The following is a 20718-nucleotide window of genomic DNA, read 5'->3' on the forward strand; positions in this document are numbered from 1 at the left end:
ACCGTTAATATCCTAAGGGTGCTAGTGGAAAAATTAGGCAACATGCAACAATGGCTGGATAATGTAGGCAAAGAGATGGAAATTCTGAGAAAGAATTAAAAAGAAGTGCTAGAGATCAAAAACACAAAAATGAAGAATGCATTTGATTAGCTCATTAGTATACTGGACACATCTTGAGGAAAGTATCTTTGAGCTTAAGGACATGTCAGTAGAAACTTACAAAACTGAAAAGCAAAGAGAAAAAAGACGGAAAAAATGGAATAATATTCAAGAATGTGGAACAACTACAGAAAATGCAGCATATGCATAATGGAAACATCAAGAAAATTAAAAGAGAAAAGAACAGAAGCAATAAATAAAGTAACAATGACTGGGGATTTCCTGAAATTGGTTTCAGATCCCACCACAGATCCAGGAAGTTCAGAGAACATCAAGCAGGATAAATCCCCCAAAAAAAGAAGAAGAAAAAGAAAAGAAGAGGAGCAAAAAAGAAAAAAAGAATGAAGGAAAATGAAGAGAATCTGAGGGACTTCTGGGATAGCATCAAATAGAAGAAAACATGCATTATGGGAACCTCAGAAGGAGAAGAAAGAAAAGGGTAGCGGACCTATTTGAAGAAATAATGGTTGGAAATATGGATATACGAATTCAAGAATCTCAGATAAATCCAACCACAATAAATTTAAAGGGATCTAAGGGATCTACACTGAGACATATCATTGTATCATAATTAAACTGTCTAGTGACAGAGATCTTGAAAGCAGCAAACAAACAAAAAAAAGCAACTCAGTACATATAAAGGAGCTCACACTAGATTCTCAGCAGACTTAGCAGAAATCCTGCAGGCTAGGAAGTCGGATGATGTATTCAAAAGAAAAGCGGTGCCAATCAAGAATGCTATGTTTAGCAAAAGTGCCCTTTCGAAACAAACAAAAACAGAAATTAAGACTTTCTCAGATAAAAATTGAGGGAGTTTATCACCATTAGACTTATTCTATAGGAAATTCTAAAAAAGCACCTACAAGTAAGTGAAAAGCTGATAAACAGGAACATAAAGCCATATATTAATAAAAACATAAGTCCCAGGTAAATATACAGAAAAATACAGAATCCTGTATTGTAATGTAGGTGAGTAAATCACTTATAAATCTGGTATAGAATTTTTTTTTTTTTTCTAGACAAGGTCTGGCTCTGTCACCCAGGCTGGAGTGCAGTGGCATGATCTCAACTCTCAGCAACCTTCACCTCCCAGGCTCAAGTCATCCTCTTGCCTCAGTCCCCCAAGTAGCTGGGACCACAGGCACTCACCACCATGCCTGGCTAATTTTTGTGTTTTTTGTAGAGATGGGGTTTTGCCATGTTGCTCAGGCTGGTCTCAAACTCCTGAACTCAAGTGATCCACCACCTTGGCCTCCCAAAGTGCTGTGATTACAGCCATGAGTCATTGCATCTGGCCCAGAATTTTTCTAAAAGCTTATTTAATATAATCTATATTAAATAAGCAATGTAAAAACATGCAATTTGAGTCATCAATAACAAAAGAGGAGGCAGAAAGACAGGTAAAGGAGCATGGTTTTTATACGTGATTGAAGTTAATTTATCAGTTTGAAATATTTAAATATTTAAAATGTCAGTTTAAAATAGATTGTTAGAACTTTTAAGATGTTTTATGGAATTGCAAGGGTAACCATGAGGAAAATATCTGTAGAATATATACAAAGGGAAATAGGGAATCAAAACGTCACTAGAAAAAATCAACAAAAAACACAGTGAGAGGAAAGACAAAGCTGTAAGACAGACAAAAAACAATGAACAAAAGTAATACTAAGTCCTTTCCTATCAGTAATTGCTTTAAACATAAAAGGATTAAATACACTAAAGTAATACTAAGTCCTTTCCTGTCAGTAATTATTTTAAATGTAAAAAGATCAAACATACCAAGACATTGAATGGCTAAAAAATATGAGATCCAATGATAAGGTGCCTACAAGAAAATCACTTTATATCTAAAAACACATGGGAGCCAGGCACGGTGGCTCACACCTGTAATCCCAGCACTTTGGGAGGCCAAGGCTGGCGGGTCATGAGGTTAGGAGTTCAAGACCAGCCTGGCCAGCATAGTGAAACCCTGTCTCTACTAAAAATACAAAAAATTAGCTGGACACGGTGGCATGCACCTGTAATCCCAGCTGCTCGGGAGGCTGAGGCAGGAGAACTGCTTGAACTGAGGAGGTGGAGGTTGCAGTTGAGCCGAGACCACGCCACTGTGCTCCTGCCAGGGCGACAGAGCGAGACTCCTTCTCAAACAAATAAACAAAAAATACACATGGGCTAAAAGTGAAAAGGTGGAAAAGATATTCTATGCAAATGAGAAACTGGAGAGCAGGAGCGGCCATACATATATCAAACAGAATAGACTTTAAGGAAAACAAACTATCATAAGAGAAAGAGCGGGACATTATATAATGATACAATGGTAAATTCACCAAAAAGATATAACAATAAATATATACACATCTAACATCAAAGCAGTCAAATATGTGAAGCAACACTGACAGAACTGAAGGAAGATGGCCAGGTGCGATGGCTCACGCCTGTAATTCCAGCACTTTGGGAGGCTGAGGCGGGTGGATCACCGGAGGTGAGGAGACCAGTCTGGCCAACACAGTGAAACCCCATCTCTATTAAAAATATAAAAAATTAGTTAGGTGTAGTGGCAGGTGCCTATAATCCCAGCTACTCAGGAGACTGAGGCAGAAGAATCGCTTAAATCCAGGGGGAGGAGGTTTCAGTGAGCCAAGATTGCACCACTTCACTCCAGCTTGGGCAAAAGAGGGAAACTCCACCTTAAAAAAAAAAAAAAAAATTGAAGGAAGAAATGAGCAGCAACACAATACTAACAGGCGACTTCAATTACCCCACTTTCAGTAAGAATAGAAAACCAGACAGAAGATCAAACAGAAGACACAGATGACTTGAATAACTCTTTAGACCCATTGGAACTAACAAACAAACAGAACACTCCACCCAACAACAGGGGATACACATTTTCTCAAGTGCACATGTAATATTCTCCAAGAGAGACTACATGTTAGACCACAAAAAAAGCCTTAAATGTAAGAAGATTGAAGTCATACAAATAAATTCTCCATCCTCAGCACAATGAAACTACAAATCAATAGCCAAAAAAACCAAAAAACAAAAACAAAAAAACAGGCAAATTCACAAATGTATGGGAATTAATGCAGTTTTAAACAACCAATGGGTCAAATAGGAAATCACAAGGGAATTTAGAAAATATCTGGAAATAAATGAAAATGAAAACACAGCATACCAAAACTGATGGAATGGAACAGAAACAGTATTAAGAGGAAAGTTTTATTAAAAAGGAAGAAAGACCTCAAATCAACAACTTAACCTTACACTTAAAGGAATAAAGAAAAATAAGCTAAATTCACAACTAGCTTAGAGCAGAGATAAATGAAACAAATAGGAAAAAATATAGAAAAAATACAACAAAACCAACAGTTGGTATTCTGAAAAGATGAACAAAATTAGCAAATCCTTAGCTGCAATAATTAAAATGGAGAGGAGATTGAAATAGCTAAAATTACAAACAAAAGAGAAGACATTCAACTGATGTTATAGAAATAAGAAGTATGAGGCTACTATTAAATTACAATGAAACCAGATAATCTAGAAGAAATGGGTAAATTCCTAGAAACATGAAGCCAACCAATACTAAATCATGAAGAAATAAGAAATCTATGTGAACATACCTATAACTAGCAAAGAATTGAAACAGTAATTAAAAACCTCCCAACAAAAAAGGCCAGGACCAGACAGATTCATTGGAGAAGTCTATCAAATATTTAAATAAGAACTAACACTAATCCTTCTCAAACTCTTCGAAGGAATCAAAACAGAAACTCTCTGAAAGAACTGCAACACTTCCAAACTCATTCTATGAGGTCAGAATTACCTTAACACCAAAATGAGAGACACAAGAAAAGAAAACTGCAGGCAAATATCCCTTAAATATACTGATGTGAAAATCCTCAACAAAATACTAGTAAGCTGAATTCAACAGTATATTAGAAGGATTATACACCATGACCAGTGGGACTTATTTGTGGAACGAAAGGAAGTAAACACATATGAAAATAATCCTATTTAATACACCACATTAACAAGATGAAGGACAAAACCAGATGATCATTTGAATTGATGCAGACAAAATCCAACAATCTCATGATACAAACACTCAATAAACTAGGAATAGAAAAAAACTACCCCAGCATAATAAAAGCCATATGTGAGATGGCTACATTTAACATCATAGTCAACAAAAGAAGACTGAAACTTTCCCTCTAAGAGCAGGAATAAGGCAAGGATGCCCACACTCACCACTACTATTCAACACAGTACTAGGAGGTCTATCCAGAGCAATTAGACAAGAAAATGAAATAGAAAACATACAGATTGGAAAATTAGTAAAATTAATTCCCTTCACAGATGACATGTTCCATAAAAACTGTTAAAATCAGTAAATTCTGCAAAGTTACAGGATGCAAAAGCAAAATTCAAAAATTGCATTTCTATACACTAACAATCAATTCACAAAGGAAATCCCTCAACCAAAGGAGCTGTTAAAAAAAAAAAAAAAAAAGGAAATTAAGAAAACAATTCCATTTATCGCAACAAAAAGGATAAAATACTTACAAATAAGCTCAACTAAGAAGGTAAAAGGTTTCCACACTACAAACTGAACACTGCCACAAGAAAATCAAAGAAGATAGAAATAAACGGAAAGATATTCCAGGCTCATAGATTGAAAGACTTAACATTGTCAAACTATCCATGCTACCCACAGTGATCTACAGATTCAATGTAATCCTTATCAAAATACTGATGACATTTTTTGCAGAAACAGAAAAAAAGCATCCTGAAATTCTCAAGGGACTATAAATAGCCAAAACAATCTTGAAAAAGAACAAAATTAGAAAACTCATACTCCCTGATTTCAAAACATCCTACACAGCAACTGTAATTAAGATGGTATGGTACTAGATACATACACCAATGGAACAGAATTTACGGCCTAGGAATAAACCCTTGTATATATGGCCAAATGACTTTTGACAAGGATGCCAAGATGACACAGTGAATAAAGGACAGTCTCCTTAACAAATGGTACTGGGAAAACTGGGATATCCACATGCCTAAATAAATAGATAAATAAATAAAATAAGTTGGACCTTAACCTACACCTTACATAAAATTAACTCAAAAGGGATTAAAGACCTAAATATAAGGCCTAAAACTATGAAACTCCTAGAAAAAAATATAGGGGAAAAACTTCAGGATATTGGATTTGAGAATTATGTCTTGGAAGTGACACCATAAGCACAGGCAACAAAAAAAAAATAGACAAATGGGACTACAAGAAACTTTTGTGCATAAACAGACATGATCGACAGAGTGAAAGGGCAACTTACGGACTGGGCAAAAATAACTGCAACTCATGTATCTGATTTGGGGTTAATATCCAGACTATATAAGGAACTTCTACAACTCAACAGTAAAAATACAAAACAAAAATTAAAAAATGAGAAAATGACTTGAATAGAAAATTCTCCAAAGAAGATATATGAATAGCCAATAAATACTTGAAAAGATGCTCATCATCACTAATCATCAGGGAAATGCAAATCAAAACAATGAGACATCAACTCATACTCACTAGAATGGCCACTATCAAAAGAGCAGAATGTAAGTGTTCAGCATGTGGAGAACCCTTGTGCACTGGTGATGGGAATGTAAAATGGTGCAGGTAGTACAGAGAGCAAGCAGTAAGGAGATACTTCTAAAATTCAAAATACAATTAGAATATGATTCAGCAATCCCACTTCTGGATATATATCCAAAAAGAATTCAAAGCAGGATCTTAAAGATAAATTTTCACCCATGTTCACAAAAGCATTATTTATAATAGACAAGGGGTAGAATGGAAACAATCCAAATGTCTATTGACAATGGATGGAAAAGGAAAAATGGTATATACATAAAATGGAGTATTATGAAATATTTTTTTTTTAAAAAAGAATATTGTCTCACGTGCCACAACACAGGTGAACCATTAGGGCATTATGCTAAGCAAAATATGCCAGTTGCAAAAGAACAAATACTGTATGAATCCACTCATATGAAATATCTAAAGTAGTCAAATTGTAGAAAATAAACAGCAAAAATGTGGTTAGCGCCGGGCGCGGTGGCTCACGCCTGTAATCCCAGCACTTTGGGAGGCCGAGGCGGGTGGATCACAAGGTCAGGAGATCGAGACCATGGTGAAACCCCGTCTCTACTAAAAATAGAAAAAATTAGCCGGGCGCAGTGGCGGGCACCTGTAGTCCCAGCTACTCGGGAGGCTGAGACAGGAGAATGGCGTGAACCCGGGAGGCGGAGCTTGCAGTGAGCCGAGATTGCGCCACTGCACTCCAGCCTGGGCGACAGAGCAAGACTCCGTCTCAAAAAAAAAAAAAAAAAAAAAAAAATGTGGTTAGCAAGGGCTGGAGAGAAGAGAGGGAATTTAATTAGTGTTTAGTGGGTACAAAGTCTTAAGTGTTACACGATGAAAAAATTCTAGAGATCAGTTGCACGATAATGTAAATATACTTAACACTATTGAACTGTACACTTAAAAATGGCTAAGATTTTAAATTTATTATGTGTTTTTTACAATAAAAAATGCAAGCAAAAAAAAGGTGAAGAAAAAATAAAAACTTTTTAAAACACAATTTGAGGTAATTTTTGCCCACAGAACTGACTTGCGAGATATGTTAAAATAAGTTCTTTAAAGAGAAGAAGAATGATATAGGTCAAAATCTTAGATCTACATAAAGAAAGGAAAAGTCCTGGAGAAGAAATAAGTAAAAGTAAAATAAAAACTCCTACTTTTCTTATTCTTAGTTGATTTTACTTGTGAACAAACAAATAGCAGTTCGTTCAAAATAATAACAGTAATAATATATTCAATTATGCTATTAATGTATAACATATATAAGTGAAATGAATAACAGCAATGATATAAGGGAGAGTAGAAATTAGGAATATTTTGTTATTATTAGGAACTTGCACTACCCACAAAGAAGTATAGTGTTATTTGAGAGTCAAATTGGATTAGTTGTAAATGTATAATGCAAACTCTAGGGCAACCACTAAAAAAGAAAACACACACATAAATAACATTAATATGCTAAGAAAGGAAAGTGGAATCATATGAAATGCTTAATTAAAACCACAAATGGTGAAAAAAGATTGAAACAAAAACAGAAACAGGGGCAACAAATACAGAACAATGACAAATATAATAGATATTAACTCAACTATATTCATAATCATTTTAAATATCTATGTCCTAAATATGCTAATTAAAAGACAGATTGTCAGAGTGGATCAGATCCAAAAATAAGACCAGCTAGATTTTGTTGAAAAGAAACCCACTTTAAATATGAAGACACATACCCTGGCGTGATTCCCATCCTGCGCGGCTGTTCTCTGGAGCAGTAGTTGTTTATCTCTGTTCACCTCTCCCACCTAAGTGCATGCCACCACCCCATGGAAGATTTGATGGACATGAACATGAGCCCCCTGAGGCCCCAGAACTATCTTTTCAGTTGTGAACAAAAGGCCAACAAAGATGATCACTTTAAGGTGGATAATGATGAAAATGAGCACCAGTTATCTTTAAGAACAGTCAGTTCAGGACCTGGTGCAAATGATAAATTGCATATTGTTGAAGCAGAGGCAATGAATTATGAAGGCAGTCCAATTAAAGTAACACTGGCAACTTTGAAAATGTCTGTAAAGCCAATGGTTTCCTTTGGGGGCCTTGAAATAACACCACCAGTGATCTTACAGTTGAAGTGTGCTTCAGGGCCAGTGCATATTAGTGGACAGCACTTAGTAGCTGTGGAGGAAGATGCAGAGTTAGAAGATGAAGAGGAGGAGGATGTGAAACTCGTAAGTTTATGGTAGAAAGATTCCACAGAAAAAAGTACAACTTGCTGCTGATGAAGATGATGATGATGAAAATGACGAGGATGATGATTTTGATGATGAGGAAACTGAAGAAAAAGTGCCAGTGAGGAAATCTATACGAGATACTCCAGCCAAAAATGCACAAAAGACAAATCAGAATGGAAAAGACTGAAAACCATCAACACCAAGATCAAAAGGACAAGAATCTTTCAAAAAACAGGAAAAAAACTCCTAAAACACGAAAAGGACCTAGTTCTGTAGAAGACATTAAAATGCAAGCAGTTCATCAATTTTGTGAAGAATGCTTCCGGGTGACTGACCAGGAAGCTATTCAAAATCTGGCAGTGGAGGAAGTCTCTTTAGGAAAATAGTTTAAACAATTTGTTAAAAATGTTCCATCTTATTTCACTTCTGTAACAGTTGATATCTGGCTGTCCTTTTTATAATGCAGAGTGAGAACTTTCCCTACTGTGTTTGATAAATGTTGTCCAGGCTCTGTTGCCAAAAATGTGTTTTCCAAAATGCCTCTTTAGTTTTTAAAGATGGAACTCCACCCTTTGCTTGGTTTTTAGTATGTATGGAATGTTATGACAGGACATAGTAGTAGTGGTGGTCAGACATGGAAGTGGTGGGGAGGCAAAAATATACAGTGAAATAAAACTCAGTATTTTAATAAAGTAAAAAAAATTAAGACACATGATTAAAAGTAAAGAGATTGACAAAAATATCACGCTAACACTAATCCAAAAAATGTGGGAGTAAGCATATTTTCAGACAGAGCAGACATCAGTGCAAGAAAAATCATCACAAAGAGAGAGGCATTACATAATAACAAAGGGATCAATTCTCAAAAAAAAAAAACACAAAAAAACAATATGGCCGGGCACGGTGGCTCATGCCTGTAATCCCAGCACTTTTGGGGCTGGTGGATCACTTGAGGTCAGGAGTTCGAGACCAGCCTGGCCCAATATAGTGAAACCCCGTCTCTACTAAAAGATACAAAAATTAGCCGGGCATGATGGTCCTTGCCTATAGTCCCAGCTACTCGGGAGGCTGAAGGAGGAGAATTGTTTGAACCTAGAAGGCAGAGGCTGCAGGGACCTGAGATCACACCACTGCACTCCAGAATGGGCAACAGAGTGAGACTCTGTCTCAAAATAAATAAAAAATTTAAAAAATTATATATATATATAAAAAAACAATATTTAATGTGTATGCACCTAATAGACTGCCAAAATATATAAGGCAAAAACTGATAGAACTGCAAGGAGAAACAGATGAATCTGCTATTATAGTTAGAGACATCAACACCCCTCTATCTGAAATAGATCCAGCAGGCAGAAAAGAAGTAAGGTCACAGCTGAACTCAACAGCACCAGTCAACTGGATTTAACTGACGTACACACTACTTTATCATCCAACAAGAAGTAGAATATACATTCCTTTCCAGCTTACATGGAACATTCATCCACTGAGAGACCACATTCTGGGGCATAAAGTATACTTTAACAAATTTTTTAAAAAACTAAGAATCTTACAATATTACCATGCAGACCACAATGGAGTTAAACTAGAAATATATAAATACAGATAGCTGGAAAATTCCAAAACATGTGGAGATTAAAAAACACACTTCTGAATAACAAGTAGGTCAAAGAAGAAATCTCAAGAGAAATTTGAAAATATTTTCAGCTATGTGAAAATAAAAATACAACATATCAAAATTTGTAAAATGCAGTGGTGTTACCAAAATGGCAGAGTAGAAGCAATCTGAGTTGATTTTTTCCATACAGAAAATGAAAAACAACTATACAGTGACAACATTATCACCACTAATATTCCAGAACTCAAAACTGAGGCTGTGACAATCCTTGGTGGCACAAAGAAAAGAAAAATTATGAGCAGAAGAGAGAACGGACTTCTCTATTCATGATGCCCCTCCCTTAAGTTATTAGGCACTGAGTAAAAAAGTCTCCCAAGACTTATGGTTCCTATCCTGGAGAAACTGAGACTGAGGTAGAGAGCCAGTTTCCTCACTGTCTAAAGTTACTATGCAGGAAAGCTGTTCCTGCCTCAACCCACAGGAAGCATTACTAGTGCCTGTTGGGAGAAAATCTGAAGACAGCTATGGACAAACGTGGAAGTAGGGCTAGCAACTCCAGCAAAGGAAACTTGGGGCTGTTCTTTATGTCAGCCAAAGAAGACGCCAAATCAGAGGGACAGTGGATCAGCAGCAGTAGGAAGCACATTCCACGGGTCCTCTGGGCACAAACTCCTAGCTAATTCCCTTCCCCACCAACCCCAGCCAGGGAATCCCCTTTGGAACATCCCCTAACCCTAGATGGTCAGTGCTCTGAACTTTTGTGAAAGCCAAGCAAACCTGGGCTTAGGGTGCCATCTAGTGCTGAAAAGAAGGCAGTGATCTAAGTCTAAGAGAATGCAACAAACCATACCTGAAAGACCAAGCAAAGGCAGACAGCAAAAACTAGAATAAATAACAAATCAATGTGAAGACATAAATGTACATCTGTAAGAAACAACATCAAATAGGGAAGCACGACCTTCCCAAATTTACAAAGCAAGGAGCCAGTGACACCCTACCAACCTGAGATGAAGATGTGTAAGTTCTCTGATCAAGAATTCAAAATAGCAATTTTGGAAAAACCTGGGGAACTCCAAGATAGCAGAGTAAAACACTTTAGAAACTTACCAGAAAAATTTAACAAAGAGATTTAAAAAATTAAAAAAATAGAAATCTTGGAACTGTGAAATACATTGGCTGAAATGAAAATGCATGAGAGGGTTTTAACAGAACTAATCAAGCAGAAGAAAGAATTGGTGAGCTCAAAGACAATTTGAAAATATATAAAGAGAGGAGACATAGGAGAATAAAAAGGAAGAACACATGTAATATCTAGAAAATAGCCCAAAAAGAGCAAATTTAAGAGTCATTGTCCTTCAAGACAGAGTTCAGAAAGAGCAAGGGGTAGAGAGCTTATTTAAAGAAATAATAACAGAAAACTTTCCAGATCTATAGAAAGATAAATATCCAGGCACAGGAAGGCCAAAGATTACCAAACAGATTAAACCCCAATAAGACCATCCCAAGGCATACAATAATCAAATTCTCAAAAGTCAAAAACAAAAAGAGGAGCATAAAAGCAGGAAAAAAAGAAGAAGCATAACATATGAAGAGCTCTAATTCATCTGTTAATGGACATCCAGTAGAAACCATACATGCCTGAAGGGAGTGGGATGACATACTAAAAAGCTAAAGGAAAAAAAAAAAAACTGCCAACTGAGAATACTGTCCCCAGCAAAGCTATCCTTCGACCATAAATGAGAGATAATGACTTTTGAAAACAAACAAAAGCTGAAGGAATTCATCTTATAAAAAATGTCAAAGGTAGTCCTTCAGTCTGGAACAAAAGGACACTAACATGCAACAAGAAAATATCTGAAGTTATAAAAGTCATTGGTAAAAGTATACAAATTTAGAATACTCTAATATTGTAACTGTGGTATCTCTAGTATGAAGACTAAATCTACCAAAATAAAAACTACGACTATCTGTTAAAAGTCAGGCAATATAAAAAGATGTAAATTGTGTCAACAAGAGGTCAAAATGTGTGTTGGGGGATGAAATTACAATGTAAAGTTTTTTGTCTTTTTCTTTGTGATCAACATTGAGTTCTCATATATTCAAAATAACTTATAAGATGTTTTTTATAAGCCTCATAGTAACCACAAAGCAAAACACCTATAATAGGAAACACTAAAAATAAACAGCAAGGAATTAAAACATACTACCAGAGAAATCTGCACAATCATAAAGAAAGATGAAAGAGAAAGAAAGAAAAGAAAGTAAAAGAAGGGTCGGGTGCGGTGGCTCACGCTTGTAATCCCAGCACTTTGGGAGGCCGAGACGGGCGGATCACGAGGTCAGGAGATCGAGACCATCCTGGCTAACACAGTGAAACCCCATCTCTACTAAAAAACACAAAAAACTAGCCGGGCATGGTGGCGGGCACCTGTAGTCCCAGCTACTTGAGAGACTGAGGCAGGAGAATGGCGTAAACCCAGGAGGCGGAGCTTGCAGTCAGCTGAGATCTGGCCACTGCACTCCAGCCTGGGTGACAGAGCAAGACTCTGTCTCAAAAAAAAAAAAACAAAAACAAAAACAAAGAAAGTAAAAGAAGAGTTACAAAACAACCAGAAAACAAACAACAAAATGACAGGAGTTTTTAAGTTCTCACCTACCAATAATAACACTGTAAATGAACTAAATGTTCTAATTAAAAGACAAAGAGTGATTAAATGAATAGAAAAACAGAACCCAATGATCTGCTGCCAATAAGAAACTCACTTTACCTATAAAGACACATAGACTGAAAGTAAAGGGGTAGAAAAAGATATTCCATGCAATTGGAAAACAAAAAAGAGCAATAATAGCTATATTTATATCAGATAAACATCAAACACTATAAAAAAAGACAAAAAGCATCACTATATAATGATAACTGACATTTACAGAACACTTCATCCAACTCTGTGAAATATACATTCTTCTCATCAGCACATGGAACATTCCCCAGGACAGATCACATTAGGAGAAAAAACAAGTCTCAGCAAACTCAAAAAAGTCAAAATCATAACAAGTATCTTTTCTGACCACAGCGGAATAAAATTAGATTTTTATTCTTTTTTAAAGAGGAACTTTGGACCAAGTGTGGTGGTTCATGCCTGTAATCCCAGCAATCTGGGAGGCTGACGCAGGCAGATCACTTGAGTCCAGGAGTTCGAGACCAGCCTTGGGCAACATGGTAAAACCTCATCTCTACAAAAAAGTTAGCTGGGTGTGGTAGTACATGCCTGACCTCCTAGCTACTTGGGAGGTTGATACTGCACTGAGCTGAGATTGTGCAACTGCACTCCAGCTTTGGGCAAAAGAGTGAGACACTGTCTTAGAAAAAAAAAGGCGGGGGGCGGGGGGACTTTGAAAACTATAAATATGTGAAAATTAAACATGCTCCTGAATAAAAAAAAAAAAATGGGTCAATAAATAAATTAAAAAGGAAATATAAAAATTTTTTTGAGCTAATGAAAATGGAAACACAGCACATCAAAATCTATGGGACAAGCAAAAGCAATACTAAGTAGGAAGTTCATAGCAATAAGCACCTCCATCAAAAAAGGAGAAAACCTTCATATAAACAACTGAACCATCCACCTCAAGGAACTAGAAAAACAAGAATAAACAAAATCTAAAATTAGTAGAAAGAAATAATACAGATCAGAGCAGAAATAAAATTCAGACTGAAAAAATACAAAAGATAACTGAAAGAAAAAATTGTTTTTTGAAAAGATAAAGTCAACATACTTTTTGCTAGACTAACGAAAAAAAGAGAAAACACTCAAAGTATAAATGAAACAAAAACATTACAATCAATATACTAGAAATATAATGAATCATTAGAGATTTTATGAATAATTATATGCCAACAAATTAGATAACCTAGAAAAAATGGACAAATTCATAGACATGTAGCACCTATTGAGACTGAACCATAAAGAAAAAGAAAGTCTGAACAGACCAATAGCAAGTAATTAAACTGAAACAGTAATTAAAAGTCTCCCATCAAAGAAAAAGCCCAGGACTGGATGGCTTCACTGCTGAAAACTACCAAACTGGAAAGGAAGAAGTCAAATTAACCTTGTTCACAGACGACATGATTGTATATTTTAAAAACCAAAGAAAACTCTATCAAGAAACTGTTAGAGGCTGGGCATGGTGGCTCACGCCTGTAATCCTAACACTTTGGGAGGCTGGGGCAGGTGGATCACTTGAGGTCAGGAGTTTGAAACCAGACTGGCCAACATGGTGAAACCCCATCTCTATTAAAAATACAAAAATGAGCTGGGCATGGTGGTGGGTACCTGTAGTCCCAGCTACTTGGGAGGCTGAGGCAGGAGAATTGCTTGAACCTGGGAGGTGGAGGTTGCAGTGAGCCGAGATCTTACCACTGCACTCCAGCCTGGGCGACAAAGCTAGACTCCATCTCAAAAAAAAAAAAGAACAAAGAAAAAAGAAAAGAAATGTTAGAACTAATAGCAAATTCAGTACAGTTGCAGGATACAAAATCGACATACAAAAATCAGTATCATTTGTATATGCCAACGGCAAACAATCTGAAAAATAAATCAAGAAAGTAATCTCATTTACAATAGCTACTCTGGAGAGTGCAAGCTGTAATCCTTGGTGGCTTCCATGTGGTATTAAGGCTGTAGGTGTGCAGCATTCAAAAGAATACAAGTGGGCTGTGAACCAACCACTTTTGATTAGCATTACTAAAAGAGAGCCAAGTGCTAATATCTAAGACAATTAAAAAAAAAAAAAAAAAGCCTCAAAAGTCAGCCCCTCCCATCACAAGCCCAGAGGCCTAGGAGGAAAAAATGGTTTAGTGGGTCAGGCCTGGGGAGCCACTGCCCTGCACCATCTTAAGAGGCTGCTCCCTGCATCCTGGCTGCTCCAGCTCCAGCCTCAGCTCCAAAGGGACCCTGGTACAGTTTGGGGCACTGCTCTGGAGAGCACAAGCTGTAATCCTTGGTAGCTTCCATGTGGTATTAAGGCTGTAGGTGTGCAGTATTCAAAAGAAAAGAATGCTTGCCAGGTTCCAACCTAGATTTCAGAGGATGTATTAGAAAGCCTGGGTCCCAGGCAGAAGTCTGTCACAGGACGTAGCCCCCAGACAGAAACTCTGCTAGTGCAGTATTGAGGGGAAATGTGAGGTTGGATCCCCAACACAGACTCCCTACCAGGACAGTCTAGTGAAGCTATGGAAACTGGGCTGCTACCGTCCAGACCAAGAAGGGTAGAGCCACCAGAAGCTTGCACCCTCAGCATTGAAAAGGCATAGACACCAGACTCCAACCTGTGAGAGCCACGGGGATGGAGCTTCCCAAGGCCGTGGGAGCCCACCCCTTGCACCAGTGTCCTTGGATGTGGGACACAGAGTCAAAGATTATGTTGGAGCTTTAAAGTTTAATGTCTGCCCTGCTAGGTTTCAGACCTGTGTGGGGCCTATTTCCCTTTCTTTTGGCCAATTCCTCCCTTTTGGAATGGGAATGTTTACCTAATACCTGCACCACCATTGTATCTTGGAAGTTAAGAATTTGTTTTTGATTTTACGGGCTAATAGGTGGAAGGAAATGTGTCTTGAGTCTCAGATGAGACTTTAGACTTTGGATTTTTGAGTTGATGCCAGAATGAGTTACGACTTTGGATACTATTGGGAAGAGATGACTGTATTGTACGATGCAAGAGGAACATGTGATGTGGTGGGAGAAAGGGGACCACCCGTGCACTGCTGGTGGGAATATAAATTAGTATGGCTACTAGGGAAAACAGTATTGAGGTTCCTCAAAAAAGTAAAAATGAAACTACCATATGACCCAGCAATCCCATTGCTGGCTATGTGTCCAAAAGAAAGGAAAATTAGTATATTGAAGAGATACTTGTACTTCCATGTTTACTGCAGCACTATTCACAATAGCCAAGATATGGAATCAACCTAAGTATCTATCAATGGATGAATGGATAAAGAAAATGTGGTATATACACACAATGGAATACTATTCAGCCATAAAAAAATAAAACCCTGTTATTTGCAGCAACATGGATGGAACTAGAGGACATGATGCCAAGTGACAGAAGCCAAGCCCAGAAAGACAAATATCCCATGTTCTCACTCGTATGTGGGAACTAAGAAAACTGATCTGATGGAGGTAGAGAGCAAACTAGTGGTTACCAGATGCTGGGAAGGGTGGAAGCGGGTAGTGAAGAGAGGTTGGCTACTGGGTACAGAAACAGTTAGAAGGAATAAGTTCTAGTTTTTGATAGTATGGTGAGGCAACTATAGTTAACAGTAAAGTTATATATTTCAAATAGCTAGATGAGAAGCTTTGAATTATTCCCAACACATACACAAAAATGATCATTGCTTGGGGTGATGAATATCCCAATTATCCTGATTTGATCATTACATATTGTATGCATGTATCAAAATATAACATGTATGCCATAAATATGTACAACTATTACATATAACTAAAAAATTGTAAAATGCAATGAAAGCAGTGCAGGGAAATTTATAGCACTGAATATATATATTAGAAAAGGAGAAAGAGCTAAAATCAATAATCTAAGCTTTACCTTTAGGAAACTAGAAATAGAGCAAATTAAATTCAAAGTAAGCAGAAAAAAAGAAATAAAAATTGAACAAATCAATGCAAGTAAAAGCAGAAAATCAGGCTGGGTGTGGTGGCTCATGCCTGTAATCCCAGCACTTTGGGAGGCCAAAGTAGGAGGATCACTTGAGGAAAGGAATTCAGACCTGGCAACATTGTGAGACCCTGTCACTAAAAAAATAAAATAAAAAAATTAGCCGGGCACAGTGGTACACACCTGTAGTTCCAGTTACTTGGAAGGCTGAGGTGGAAGGGTTGGTTGAGCCTGGGAAGTCAAGACTGCAGTCAGCCATGGTTGTGCCACTGCACTCCAGCCTAGGTGACAGAGTGAGACCTTGTCTCAAAAAAAAACCACAAAAAACAAAAAACAAAAAAAAAACACCACACACACACACGCAACCAAAAAACACCAGAAATTCAATACAGAAAATCAACAAAACCAAAATATTGTTCTTTGAAAAGATCAACGAAATCGATATCTAGCTAGATGAACCAAGAAAAAGAGACAAAAGATACAAATTATTAATATCAAAAATTTTAGAAAAGGGGTCATCACTATTAATCCTATAAATATAAAAACAATAATAAAGGAATACTAAACAATTCTATGCCTACAAATCTGGTAACAGATAAAATGTACCAATTACTCAGAAAGGCACAATCTGCCAAAAGCTACACAAAAAGAAATATACAATCTGAATAGGCCTAGGTCTATTAAAGAACCTGAACCAATAACTAATAACCTTCCAAAACATCAGACACCATATCCAGATAGGTTCACTAGTGAATTCTGCCAAACACTCAGGAAAGAAATTACCCAAATTCTTTACAATTTCTTCCAGAAAACAGCAGAGGGTATACTTCATAACTCATTCTGTGAAGCCAGTTATTATCCAAATCTCACAACTAGGCAAAGACATCACAAGAAAGGAAAACTACTGACTAGTAACTATCATGAACATAGACGATAAATCCTAAACAAAATTAGAAAACTGAATATCCGTATATAAAAAATTATACACCATGACCAAGCAGGATTCCCAACTTGATTTATAAATTCAATGCAATCCCAATCAAAATCTCAGCAATTTATTTTTTTGGATAACAAACTAGTTCACAAGTACATAAGGAAAGGCAAAAGACCAAAACAGCCAACACCATACTGAAAAAACAAAGTCAATGAACTGACACTACCCCATGTTAAGACTTACTGTAAAGTAATCAGCCGGCACGGTGGCTCACACCTGTAATCCCAGCACTTTGGGAGGCGGAGGTAGGCGGATCACTTGAGGTCAGGAGTTCGAGACCAGCCTAGCAACATGGTGAAACCCCGTCTCTACTAAAAATACAAAAAAAATTAGCCAGGCATGGTGGCACATGCCTGTACTCCCAGCTACACGGGAGGCTGAGGCAGGAGAATTGCATGAACCTGGGAGGCAGAGGTTGCAGTGAGCTGAGATTGCACCACTGCACTCCAGCCTGGCAACACAGTAAGACTCCATCTCAGAACAAAACAAAAGTACAGTAATCAAGGCGGTGTGGTACTGGTGAAGGAATAAACAGATAAACGGGACAGAATAGAGATTCCAGAAAAAGACTCACACAAATATAGTCAACTGCCCTCTAACAGTGGAGCAAAGGTGATTCAAGGGAGAAAGGACAGTCTTTTCAACAAATAATGCTGGAACAAGTAGATTTCAACATGCCAAAAAAATGAACCTATATAGTAGGGGACTTCATCAACTTGATAAAGGGCATTTATTAAAAACAACAACAATGACTGACAGCTAAAATACTCACTGGTGAAGGACTGCAAGTTTTTGCCTTAAAATCAGAAAGAAAGTAGAATGGCCACTTTCACCACTGTTATTCAATATTGTACTGTAAGTTCTAGAAGCAGTTACACAAGAAAATGAAATAAATCCATGTTGGAAAGAAAGAAGTAAAACTACACTTATTCACAGATGACATGATCTGTGATATGGTTTGGCTGTGTCTCCACCCAAAATCTCATCTTGAATTATAATACACATAATCCCCACATGTCAGGGACAGGATCAGGTGGAGGTAATTGGATCGTGGGGGCAGTTTCCCCCATGCTGTTTTCATGATAGTGAGTCTCACGAGATCTGATGGTTTTATAAGCATCTGGTATTTCCCTGCTTGCCCTCATTCCGTCCTGATGCCCTATGAAGAAGATGTCTGCTTCTCCTTTGCCTTCCACCATGATTATAAGTTTCCTAAGGCTTCTCCAGCAATATGGAACTGTGAGTAAATTAAACCTTTCATTTATAAATTACCCAGTCCTGGGTATTTCCTATAGTAGTGTGAGAACAGGCTAATACAATCTGCTCTATAGGAAATCCCCAAGAATCCACAAGAAAGCTACCAGCGCTATATACAAATTCATCAAACTTGTAGGTTGTAAGATCAATGCATAAAAATCAGTTGTGTTTCTCCATATCAGCAATGAACAATCCATAAAAGAAATTTAGAAAGGAATTCTATTCATAATAGTATCTAAAATAATAAAATACCTAGAAATAAATCTAAGGAGATTAAAGACTTATAGACTGAAAATTACATGACACTCCTGAAGGAAATTAAAGAAGACATCAATAAATGGAAAAGCATCCCATATTCATGGATTGGAAGACTTAATATTGTTAAGATGTCAAGACTACCCAAAGCAATCTACAAATTTAGCACAATCCCTATCAAAATTCTAATAACTTTTTTGCAAAAATAGAAAGTTCTATCCTCAAATTATTCTCAAGTTATTATGGAATTGCAAAGGACCCTGAATAGCTAAAATACTGAAAAAGAACAACAAATGTAGAGAACTCACAATTCTTAGTTTCAAAACTTACTACAAAACTAGAGTAATCAAAATAGTGTGGGACTCGCATAAGGATAATCATATAGACCAAAGGAATGTACCTGACAGTCCATAAATAAAATCATACATCTATGGCCAATTTATTTTTGATGAGAGTGCCAAGATATTCAATGAGAAAACAGTCTCTTCAACAAATGGTGCTGGGATAACTGGATTTCCACATACAAAAAAATAAGCCAGGAACCCTACCTCATATTTACTATATATAAAAATGAACTCTAAATTGATAAAAGACCTAAATATAAGCTAAAACCATAAAATTCTGAAGAAAACATAGGGGTAAATCTTCATGATCTTGGATTTAGCAATGTATTCTTAGATATGACATCATAAGATAAACTGGACTTAATCAAAATTTAAACTTTTTATTTCTGCAAAAAAGTTCTTGGAATTTTGATAGGAATTGTACTGAATTTGTAGAATGCTTTGGGTAGTCTTGATATCTTAACAATATTAAGTCTTCCAATCCATGAATGTGGGATGCTTTTCCATTTATTGAGGTCTTCTTTAATTTCCTTCATAAGCAAAAAAAAAAAAAAAAAAAAAGTTTTTGCTTATGCTTCATATCATAAGCAAAAAAAAGAAAAAAGGTAAATTGAACTATATCAAAATTTGAAACTTCTGTACATAAAAGGACATTATCAAGAAAGTGACAACTGACAAGAATGTGAAAAAATATTTGCAAATCATGTTATCTAGAATATACAAAGAACTCCTATAACTCAAGAACAAAATGATAAACCACCCCAATTGAAAATGAGCAAAGTACTTGAACAGACAATTTGCCCAAGGAAATATACAAGTAGACAATAAGCACAAGAAAAGATGCTCAACATCATTAGTCAGTAGGGAAATGCAAATAAAACCACATTAAGGTACCACTTCATACCCATTAGGATAGCTATATTAAAACAAAAGAACAGAATACAGCAAGTGTTGACAAGGATGTGGCGAAATATGAACCCTTGAGCATTGCTGCTGGGAATGTAAAACAGTACAGTAAGTGTGGAAGACAGTATCCAGGTTCCTCATAAAGTTACACAATATCACTCCTTGGTATATACCCAAAATAATTGAATCCATGGACTCAAACAGATACTTTTTTATCAATGTTCATTGCAGCATTATTTACAATAGCCAAAAGGTGTAACCAACTCGTATTCACTAATAGATAAATAAACAAACAAAATGTGGTAAAAATACACAACAGACTATTATTCAGCCAGAAAAAGTAAAGACATTCTGATATATGCTACAACATGGATAATCCTTGAAAACATTATGGTAAGTGAAATAAGTCAGAAACAGGATAAATATCAGGCAATTCCACTTACGTGATGTACCTACATAGTCAAATTCAGAGACAGTAAGTAGAATGGTAGATGCCAGTGGCTAAGGGGAAGTGGAAATGGGGAGTTACTATTTAACTGGTACAGAATTTCAGTTTGAGAAGATAAAGAGGTCTGGAGATGGATGGTGGTGATGGTTGCATAACAATGTGAAGGTACTTTAAAATGATTAAAATGATAAAT

General features: G+C 36.6%; 1 protein-coding gene and 1 pseudogene across 4 annotated transcripts in view; one reads left to right on the top strand and one right to left on the bottom strand.

The window, feature by feature from the left end:
- Positions 1 to 20718, bottom strand: part of RNF13 (ring finger protein 13) — a 159149-nt gene that overhangs the window by 11818 nt on the left and 126613 nt on the right. The window lies entirely within an intron of this gene.
- On the top strand, positions 6537 to 8973 carry LOC110742635 (annotated as a pseudogene).

Source organism: Papio anubis, chromosome 2 (genome assembly GCF_008728515.1).
Source record: "Papio anubis isolate 15944 chromosome 2, Panubis1.0, whole genome shotgun sequence".
NCBI lineage: Eukaryota > Metazoa > Chordata > Mammalia > Primates > Cercopithecidae > Papio > Papio anubis.